The sequence below is a fragment of the Myotis brandtii genome, unplaced genomic scaffold (assembly GCF_000412655.1).
Source record: "Myotis brandtii unplaced genomic scaffold, ASM41265v1 scaffold430, whole genome shotgun sequence".
NCBI classification, from domain to species: domain Eukaryota; kingdom Metazoa; phylum Chordata; class Mammalia; order Chiroptera; family Vespertilionidae; genus Myotis; species Myotis brandtii.
Window position 1 is genome coordinate 187,145 of NW_005366456.1, and position 9,811 is coordinate 196,955.

General features: G+C 49.6%; 1 protein-coding gene across 1 annotated transcript in view; it reads left to right on the forward strand.

Moving 5' to 3' along the window:
* Positions 1-897: 897 nt before the first annotated feature.
* Positions 898-9,811, forward strand: part of PRICKLE2 (prickle homolog 2) — a 142,089-nt gene continuing 133,175 nt past the window's right edge. Inside the window, exon 1 of the mRNA XM_014546130.1 lies at positions 898-1,091. The gene's annotated coding sequence lies outside the window, so the exon portion shown is untranslated. The remainder of the gene's footprint in view (positions 1,092-9,811) is intronic.

The window sequence follows — 9,811 nt, forward strand, 5'->3', positions numbered from 1 at the left end:
ATCTCCCATGCTCACTGGGAGCTGGGGTCAGGGGTGGGGAGAGAGGCTGACTAATTCACCACCCAAGCAGGCTGAGGAAAGTAGCCCAATGTGTTTTATTTCGGGAATGCAGCATCCTCTCAAGCTAACAAACACTCTGAAGTGAAAGTTGAAGAGAAAAGAAAGTAGAGGCATTTGAAGGGCTGCGTTCACTCCTGGGTTGGTGCAGTGCATAATCTGAAGCAGCCGCTCGCGGTGATAACTGCCCAGATCTGACACCCTGCAGATCAGAGCCCCACTTTCAAAAGAAAAAGAAAAAACGGACGCGTATCTTTAAAGCCTCCCTTCTTGTATGGACACTTTTGTAGGCCATTGGAGGATGCATATCCAGGGCCTCTGCGTCCAGCAGGGCTTTCTTCTGTCTCCCTGGCTTGGGGATTATTGATTTGGAAGGCAGGGCTAATTTACATGTAAATAAATCTCAGCGCTGGGCAGCGGGGACAGGATGTCCAGATGCCGGGACTGGCTTGCTGACGTCACGGCCTCATTAGCATGCGGAGGATGCGAGCACTGCAACAGCGACTTCGCCGGCACCTCCAGCAGCTCCGCCGCCGCCGGTTATTATTTTTTGGCCGAAAAGCACATTTCCTGGTTCCGCGTCCTGAGCTCTGCGACCAGCTGACTGGGTGCCCGGGGCTGGCTTAGGATCAGCTGGTGACGCGCGGGCTGGGGTCTGAGACTTCCTGCAGGACTGACGGCAGCGAGGTTCTCCGGGAGGCGGTGGGAGCCGCGGTCGGATCCCTGGGAGGAGAGGCGAGGGAAGAAGTCACACTCGCCCCTGCCTGGCAGCGCCCCAGCAGGATCGGGGCAGCGGTGCTGTTTGCTGCGAGTGGGTGCTGAGATGCCGAGCAGCTCGCTCCTGCCCGCTGCCGGCTCCAGGAAGGGTCCAGATTTGCAGAAGGGTTTCTAGAAGAAGATGCGTTGGCTGCCTGCGGTCCTGCTTGCATTCCTGGAAGCCAGGCTCGGGGCGAAAGTGAACTGGGGCAATTGACAAGCTCAGAGGGTCTGGCGGAAGCTCCCGAGAGCGGGCATTTCGTCTTCCTTGGAGGTAGGTAAGGAATTTGCTCTAAATCACACATTACACGGCAGTGTGTTTTCTGAGGAGGATGAGAGCGCTAGGTCTGGAGGCTTGGTACTGGGGGAGAACATGAGGCCTCCATTATCTTAGCGAGGTGGCATGTTGAGTGGCCCCGTGCTCGGCACATTTTGCCTTTCCTGTGCTCAGTAGAAAGCTCAGTTGTAAAGTGACATGTCACAGCGATAGGGCTAAGTCCCATTGCGTTAAAGCAGCATCTCTCTAACAGAAGTGCAGTTGTCTTTCTAAAAATAATAATAGACGGGGAGAGGGCTTAAAAAACCGAACACCTGGGACAGTGCACAGTAGTCATTTCAGCTCCGAAGTCAGCAACCATCCGAGGAGCCGGGGAACGAGGACTTGGCTGAGACCAGGTAAAGCCATGACGCGCCAGCTGTTTGGGGTTAATTTTAGCCGGAGCGTTCAGATGAGAATGGTGACATAGCTCCAGAACATGACTGCACAGCCCGGCGAGACACATGACTCAGTGTGTTTTCCACACTGGGTTTCTCGCAGGAGTGAGGTCTCTGCTCTCTTGGTTTCCTGAAAACCAATCATGGCATCACTAAGCTGCTGAGGAGGTCTTGCGATGAATACAGGTGTTTAATCCCATGATTGTTATGGGGCCTTAGAATATGCTCAGGTCCAGCAGGACTTTCATGAACCGTAAATAATCTAGGCTGGGCCAAATCACGCCGGGTAAGTGGTCTGTGCCGGATGTGATGCCATCCACTCGGCCAAGCCTGGCTCTTGGGGAACCTGGGCACAAGGACTGTTTCCCCAGCCAGAGTTCTGCCTCGAGTCAGTGCATCCATGACCCCAGCCGGGGAGGGCTCCAGCGTGCCGTGCACACACAGACACGGACTGCCGTGTACCAGAGCTGCCGCGTGCCAGGCTGCAGTTTGCTTGGCTTGAACATCTTTTCCTTGAACATCTTTTCCCGGAGAGTGTTTTAAACCATCTCAGTGAGACCTACAGTAAATGAAGCAGCCCGGCCTCCTCCGAGGCCGCCCCGGCTGCTCTGCTCCTGCTGCCTCGGGGCCCCCTGGCTGCTGATGGCTGACACTGAGGGGTCAAGATGAGTGTTCCCATGGGCTCCAGAGGAAGTCACAACTTTGACAGAATTGCCATATTTTGAAAATTTGGATTTTAATCCCTCCTTGACTGCTTGTAAAGATTTTGCCTTTCTATCAAACATTTCCTCCCCCACCCCCGGGAATTCTTTTTTTTTTTATGTGAAAATTAAAACACATTGGATCCATTAAACATTGTTGTCTGTAAACAGTCGTGGGGCAGCCAGAAATTGTAAAATAGCATAGTTTTAAATGGCAGGGTTGTAAAGGTTCACCATGCAGTGTGTGTGTGGCGGGGGCGGGGGGGTGGCGAGGGGGTGAGTAGAAATAGAGGAAGACTCAGAGATGGAAGCTTAGGGATTGGGAAGGGAACTTAGAGGTTAGCAGGATGGGATGATGGTTTTAAGCGCTCAGAATGGATGCAGAAAGCACTAAAGACACTGAGAGTTTCATATCTGAGCACAAATTCCTGTCTGTATGATCGGAGAGCAATGGAACCTCTAGGCAGAGTGATGGGTATAAGGATTGAGTGAGGTGACATAGGAAAAGCGCCTAGTACAGTGTGAGCCACATAGTAAATGCTCAGTAAACGTTAGCTATTATTGTTGTCATTGTTACCTTTTTAGCATTATGATAATACTCACTGTTACTAAAAACAAAATAGTCCACTGAAAAGGTGCTATGTTCACATCCATTTGTCTGCAAAAAGGGATTGTTAGCAAAGAAGGTGCCATCTCCAGTCACTGTCATGTCCATTCCCACTCAAGGGAGCTTTGCACCCTGTTGATTGATAGAAAAAAGCCTATTATTCGGGGCTAACTGTATTTTGCAGAATCAAAAGTGACCGGATGGTAAAACGAAAAGCATTTAACTCAGGCACCCTTAAGGAAGCCCTCCTGTCTGGGCAGCTGACAAGTCACACGTCGAAAGCTGCAGGATCCAAATCGAGGCATTTCTGGATTTCTGTTTGCATTTCCCTTCTGTTCCAACTTTGCATGTGAGAGGCGGTTCTGTCCTTCCTTTGCAGTGTAGACACTTAGCATGTTCTTCTCCATCCAGGGAGGCCTTTGAATATGCGCTGCACCTGCTGGTTGGCTCCTCGGAATTGATCCCACCATGTGGGTGACTTCTGTTCCTGAGTCAACTCTTCAGGGAAAGGAGCAGGCCTCCCTGCCACCTGCCCATGACCCAGTCCTCTGCTCTGATTTTGTCCCCTGACACGATATGTCTTTGCCACATCCGTGCCCTTCCTCCTTCTGTCACGAGCACACGTGAGTCACATGATTTGATGGCTGTTTCTTCCTTTCCTGTCAGCATCTTCCTTTTAAAGTTAGGTGAAATGGAACTTCGATGCAGGGGTGGGTCTGAAGGACAAACTAAATGTGAATTAAAGGAGCCAAAGGAGTCTAGCTTAGAGTTCTTTCTCAGGAAATTCAGAATTGGGACTTGGTCATTTTGGGTTGCCATTGGTTTTCAGTAAAGTTGTGTTTTGCGTGGAGAATGGTATTTTTACGTTGACAGTAGCCCACCGCCCTTGTCTCCTGGTTGTACCTGTGATCCTGAGGGAGTTGTCTCTCCTCTCTGGACTTTGGTTTCTTCATGTGAAAACTGGAAACGAACTCCCCTGGACTCGTGGTGCCTCCAAGGCGTTGGCTTATTTCCTTCCGGTGCTGAGGACCTTCATATTCCCATGAACACCAGGGGGCAGTGGTTATAATGCTCATTTTTACAGGAAACTGAAGGCCAGAGAGGGAGCATAAACATGACTTAGCCTAAATGACACAGCTGGTGACAAATCTCTACCCATCAACTATGCATTGACTGCGAAGGCCGAGTGGGCAGGGCTCAACGCCACCCCTCTGGCCCGCCACCCCTCTGGCCCGCCACCCCTCTGCCCCGCCACCCCTCTGGCCTGCCACCCCTCCACTGCCTTGAATTAGCAGAAACCTCGGTTTTCCGAAGCCCCAAGCCATGGTCTGCTCTCTTCTCTGCTGTTTTCAGATACACAAGAGTCAAAATGCTCTGTCTCTCAGACAGAAATTCTAGGTGGCATTTGGGTGAAGACCCACTGAAACCTTTCCCTCTCCTCTCCTTCCGGTTTATAACCAGTAGCTGCTCGTGACTGTGAATGGTCACAAACTAAGAAGTTGGGGGGCGAGGCAGTGACTGAATCTGTTTCCCTCATTGATGCTCTTGACTGGCATTTGCCACTTGGCTCTTGTCCTAACCTGTAAAGATTTTTAATGAAACGTCCTCAGTTTTATTATAACGTGTGTGTGTGTGTGTGTGTGTGTGTGTGTGTGTGTGTGTGTAAATGAAGAAAGAAGAAAACGTTGCAGTAAGATCACACTGAGCTTCCAGCAGCACAAATCTCCAGCATCTCCACTGGGGACCAGGCCAATTGAGGTTGGAGACTTGGTTTTCTTTTTCCTCTGGCCTGTTGTTGGAGTGGTTCTTTGTTTGGAGTCTGAAACCCGAAGGCTTGCTTGTTCTGTTATTTCCCTGGGGACAAGGGAGAGGAGAAAAGAAGCAAGGAGAGCCAGAGAAAGAGAGATTGGATGGAGGAGCTGGAGGAGGGGAGAGGGAGGCCGAATGAAGAAGCAGCTGGGAGACTGTCGGAGCCATCTCCGACCCCCGGGGAGGGCAGCGCTGAAGAAGACAAGAGCCTCTGCTCCTGCTGGAATCCCTCTCCCGCCCCACCTGTCCCGCAGACCTCCGGTGCAGCCATTCACATCCTACCTAGACCCTACTCACGGCTGCACACAGGGTGTCTTCCCCCAGAGCACCACGGACCATTTAAATCCCTCTCCCGCCCCACCTGTCCTGCAGACCTCCGGTGCAGCCATTCACATCCTGGACGCTACTCGCGGCTGTACACAGGGTGTCTTCCCCCAGAGCACCACGGACCATTTTAAAAAGTGCATTCATTAAAAAAGGCCCATTTTCCAGTACAGCATGAGCCTGCCTTTCCTTGATGGGTGTCTACACCCATTTGGCTGTCGGGTCTGTAAACATCAAGCTGGCTGAACCAAGGCCTCGGTTTCTCTGAGAGCTGACTGGGAAGAGGAGCAGCAACACTGGGGGCAGAAGGTCCAGGGACGAGGTCACAGTGGGCAGGGAGGGCAGCCGGAAGGCAGGGCTGGCCTGTCGGAGAGCGCTTCCAGAGTCAGCCCCTAGAGCGGCGGGATGAGCCTGTGCGAGGAAGAAGCAATAATGATCTCCTCCTGCTTCTGGTCCTGCATCCGAGCTGCTGCATGGAAACCTCCCTGGGGCCCAGGAGGGCCAGGCACCATTGACCCTGGGGTGGCACAGAGATGGGGTGACCAGGGGCCACCTTGAGTTGCCTCCACCCCTCTGGCACTGGGAGTGCATTGGGCCCCGCCCCCCGCCCTTGGCTCCTTCAAGTCCAACCTTGCAAGTATTACCCAGCCCCATCCAGGGTTAAAAGTAACCGGGACAGGAATTCTCAGCATTTCGTTTCAGTTGGGCAGGATGCCATTTTTCCAGCTCTTTTCTTGGCATCCATTCATCAGTTGTGAGTCCTCAGAGATGCTTGTTCATGAAAATTCCAGGACTCAGCTGAAAACAGCCCTGCTTTCTGTGTTTGCCGGGTCGGCTGGCTTTCAGGGCAGCTGTTCGTATATATAGAAGTGGATATTTTGGGTGCCTCTGTGTCTGTAGATAGTCTGTGCGTTAGTGCTTATGTAAATGTATAGAAGAAATAATAACTGTTGCAGATTGAGCACCTACTGTGTGCTAGCCGACATGAAAGCTGGAGAAACCAAGACTCCTAGAAGTTAAGTAAGTTGGCCACAGTTACACAGACAGTAAGAAGGAGTGAGGCTGGGGTTCAAATCTAGCATAACCGCAGTCCCAAGCCTGAATGTCCACCACTCTAGGCCTCCTTACACTTTTCGCTATACAGACAGTCCTCGGGTTACGTCGGACTCAGTGTACGTCGTTTCATGGTTATGTCGCCATCTCCCATTCATTTATAAAAAAAAAAAAGTTCCGTCATTTCGACGTATGTACATATGTGTTTTATGTTTTTTATTATTTACCACAAGTAAAGGTCAGGAATTATCTTTCTTTTAATTTTTTTTTACTGTTTCGCTTCATTACTGCTGTGTATGTGCTCTATGTGAGTGACGTAGGTACTTATGTAGGTGGGCTGCAACTTACGGTGAAAATCACGTTATGTCGCGCCGTAGGAACGGATCTCCGACGTAACCCGAGGACCTACTGTAATATCCTCTGTGAATGCTTTTCCTTCTATGGATCCCTCATTTGAGAAAGACCTCATTATTTAGCTGCTGAATTGAAATCCCTTTGGCTGATCTTTTGGTAAAATTGGAAACATCCAAGGGAATATGTCAGTCATAAAAAGATCATATGGCTTCTTCACCCACAGCTTTGAGTGTGGCTTTTGGAATGAAAGGGTGAGGTTGGTTGGAGAGTCAGTAAGACACACCAAGATGAGGATGAGAAGCCGCAGACCAGCGGGAGCAGCCCTTCGTTGGACGCAAGGGCACATGGGACATTGTGCTGGGCCAAGGTGTGGCCATGGGCACCAGCCGGAGTCTAGAGACAGGGGCCGAGCTTGTTGGCTCTTAATCTCTAGTTCCAGGCACATCAGGTTCCAACCAGAATTCTTGTTTCACCTGTCTGAGCCTCAGCTCTTTCTTCCCTAAAATAAAGGTCTTGAATCAAATGAACTGTTAAGTTCTCATCCAGCACTGCCCTTGGTATGTGCGAACTTGAAGAATGAAGGCAGCCCTGTCGGTGAAGGTGTGTGATTTGCATGGTGCGCTGCTCTTGGGTGGACAACTAAAAGGTCAGGTTTTATATCAGGACCTGCCCTCTCTGTGTTGACTGTGTGTTGGAATCTGAGAAGCAAGAACCCTCTAGAGCAGTGGTCGCCAACCTTTCAGACCTCACAGACGACCAGTGGTCCACGGACCACCGGTTGGTGACCGCTGCTCTAGAGAATGACCTGAAGCTTCCTGAAGAAACATTGACCTTTGGATGTTTCAGAGGCGTGAGGAGGGGAGACGGTTCATTGGTGTGTTGGTGCTGCCGTTGCGCTGAGAAGCCCTCTGGGCTGCGCTGTGTCTGCACGCATTCTGCAGAGTGCTGGCGACCCGGGCTTCTCCAGGTAATGGCACACCTGGGGGAGACGCTGAGATGCAGATGCTGATGTTTGACAAGCTCTTGGTGATACTGATGCTGACCCTTCTCAGCCACCTTTACAATCGGAATAAAGTGTTCCACAGGAAAGAGAATGCCACTCCGTTCAGAGGGCCCGGGTTCTAGTCCCAGTGTTATCATTTCTTACTTGAGTAAACCTCAGAGAAATCACTTAGTTGCTCTGTGACTCAGTTTCTCCTTCTGAAAAGTAATACAAATAATTAATAACTGACATTTACTGACAGCTTACACTGTGACAGGCAGAGTGCTCACTGTATCTTATTTACTCCTCGTGATAACCTTATGATATCATCTGCATTATCAGAAACTAAGCAAAGAGGTTAAATGACTTGCCCCAGGTCACAAAGCTAGTAAGTGACCAAGCTGAATTTGAATTCATCCCATGTAGCTCTGGAGCCTTCACAACTTACAGAGACAATAGATGTGAAGGATCTTGGAACTTATTTGTGTGTGTATTGCACACACATCCATATATTTGCTTATATGATATATTATGCACTTATACATAATTTGGGCCACCTGAGATTATAAGAAATAACTGTTTGCTAAATGAGATTTTTCACTAAAAATGCTTTGGTTTATATAAATTAAAATCAAATGCTTTGTGAAGCTTTGAAGAACCCGGGTGTGCTTGCTCTGTTAGCTGGGACAGTTCAACAAGGGGGAAATGTTAGCTCAGAGGGATGTTTAGAAGAATGGGAAGTTATGGTTAACTGAGTTTCTGGTTATTTATAATTAAAGCCCATTAGTTTTCAATCTTTTTTTTGTAAATTTGGACGATATATCTGATCACTTTTCTGCCTTAATAGAAAGAGCAGGGTTACCCAACTGAGAGTATCTTGTAATTCTGGATATGACAGCCATGTACATAATGACCCTGAACCTGACTTCCCAGTGAACTTGCCTTGTGAGTGGAAGTCAAAAGTGGTTGATCATGAGCATCCTGTTGGTTTGGTATCTCCCACCTCACTGGACAGCAGCCTGTGACCTCGCAGGATCAACAGATGCCTGCTTCCTTCCCTTACTCCTCCTTGTTATTCTCCCACAAGCTTCTACATAGATGGTAGGGAAGACCTTCTTCAGGGGGGAGAATTATTCTTATTTGAATGTGTAGAATGTTTTACCTCCATTCTTGGGAATGTCAGGACCATGGTATTAATAAGGCAAAGATCGGCACCTGCATCGGCAGGTCCTGTCCAGTGCAGACCTCACTAATGACCACCACACTCTTCCTATCAAGACCCAACACCACCTCAGAATCCTTCTTGACACAACACTCCAGGCAGCCTCTCCCATCAGCTAGAGCTGACCCGGGAGGTTTAACCTGCCTGCCATGTCTGCCCTTGCAAACTCCCTGGAAGTGGGTTCTCTTTTCAGCTAGTAAATATTTATCAAATGCCTGAGAGTTGCGTAGGCATGCTGAAAAGAAGTTCTACTTCCCACTTATTCTTCCTCCCCAAAGTGGATGACCTGAAGACTTATTGAAAGTTTTAGCTGACTTTTTGTTTAATTAAGGTTGTCATTGATTTTTTTCTTTCTCTGGGATATATATCCCGTTGTTCTGGTTAATATGGTTACTATTCTTGAGGCTCCTGTCGCTTTTCATTTCCTGTGGTTATGCAGCATCCCTGCTGTGAGGCTCCCAGAGGAGTACCGCCTTCACAATGAACTGTTTTCGGTAGGCATCCTCTGGGCCAGCGGCCGCCAACCTTTCGGACCTCACAGACCACCAGTGATCCGTGGACCACCGGTTGGCAACCACTGCTCTGGGCAATCCAGCCATTCATTGGCTGGATGGTCAGTGCAGAGTGGGTGGCTGCTCTTGGCTCAGCAACTGAAGCTCCCCTGACAGCTTATCTGTCAAGATTCAGGAGGTCATTTAAATTACTACTTGCATTTTGAGTTCATCATCTCAGAAATCGCTTAGAATGCCTGTCAAGACTAGGAGCTTGCCATTGGGTTGGAGCAATGTACACTCTACCCCCAGCCCACTGCCCTCCCATGCTTCCAGTGCAGGTTGGGCCACTTTGAGACACCTGTCTTGTAGGAAGCACAGTGTGGACCACCGATTGGCAACCACTGCTCTGGGCAATCCAGCCATTCATTGGCTGGGTGGTCAGTGCAGAGGGGGTGGCTGCTCTTGGCTCAGCAACTGCAGCTCCCCTGACAGCTTATCCGTCAAGATTCAGGAGGTCATTTAAATTACTACTTGCATTTTGAGTTCATCATCTCAGAAATCGCTTAGAATGCCTGTCAAGACTAGGAGCTTGCCATTGGGTTGGAGCAATGTACACTCTACCCCCAGCCCACTGCCCTCCCATGCTTCCAGTGCAGGTTGGGCCACTTTGAGACACCTGTCTTGTAGGAAGCACAGTGAAAACACAAAGCAAAGAATTCAGTGTTGCTCTCTCGGCAA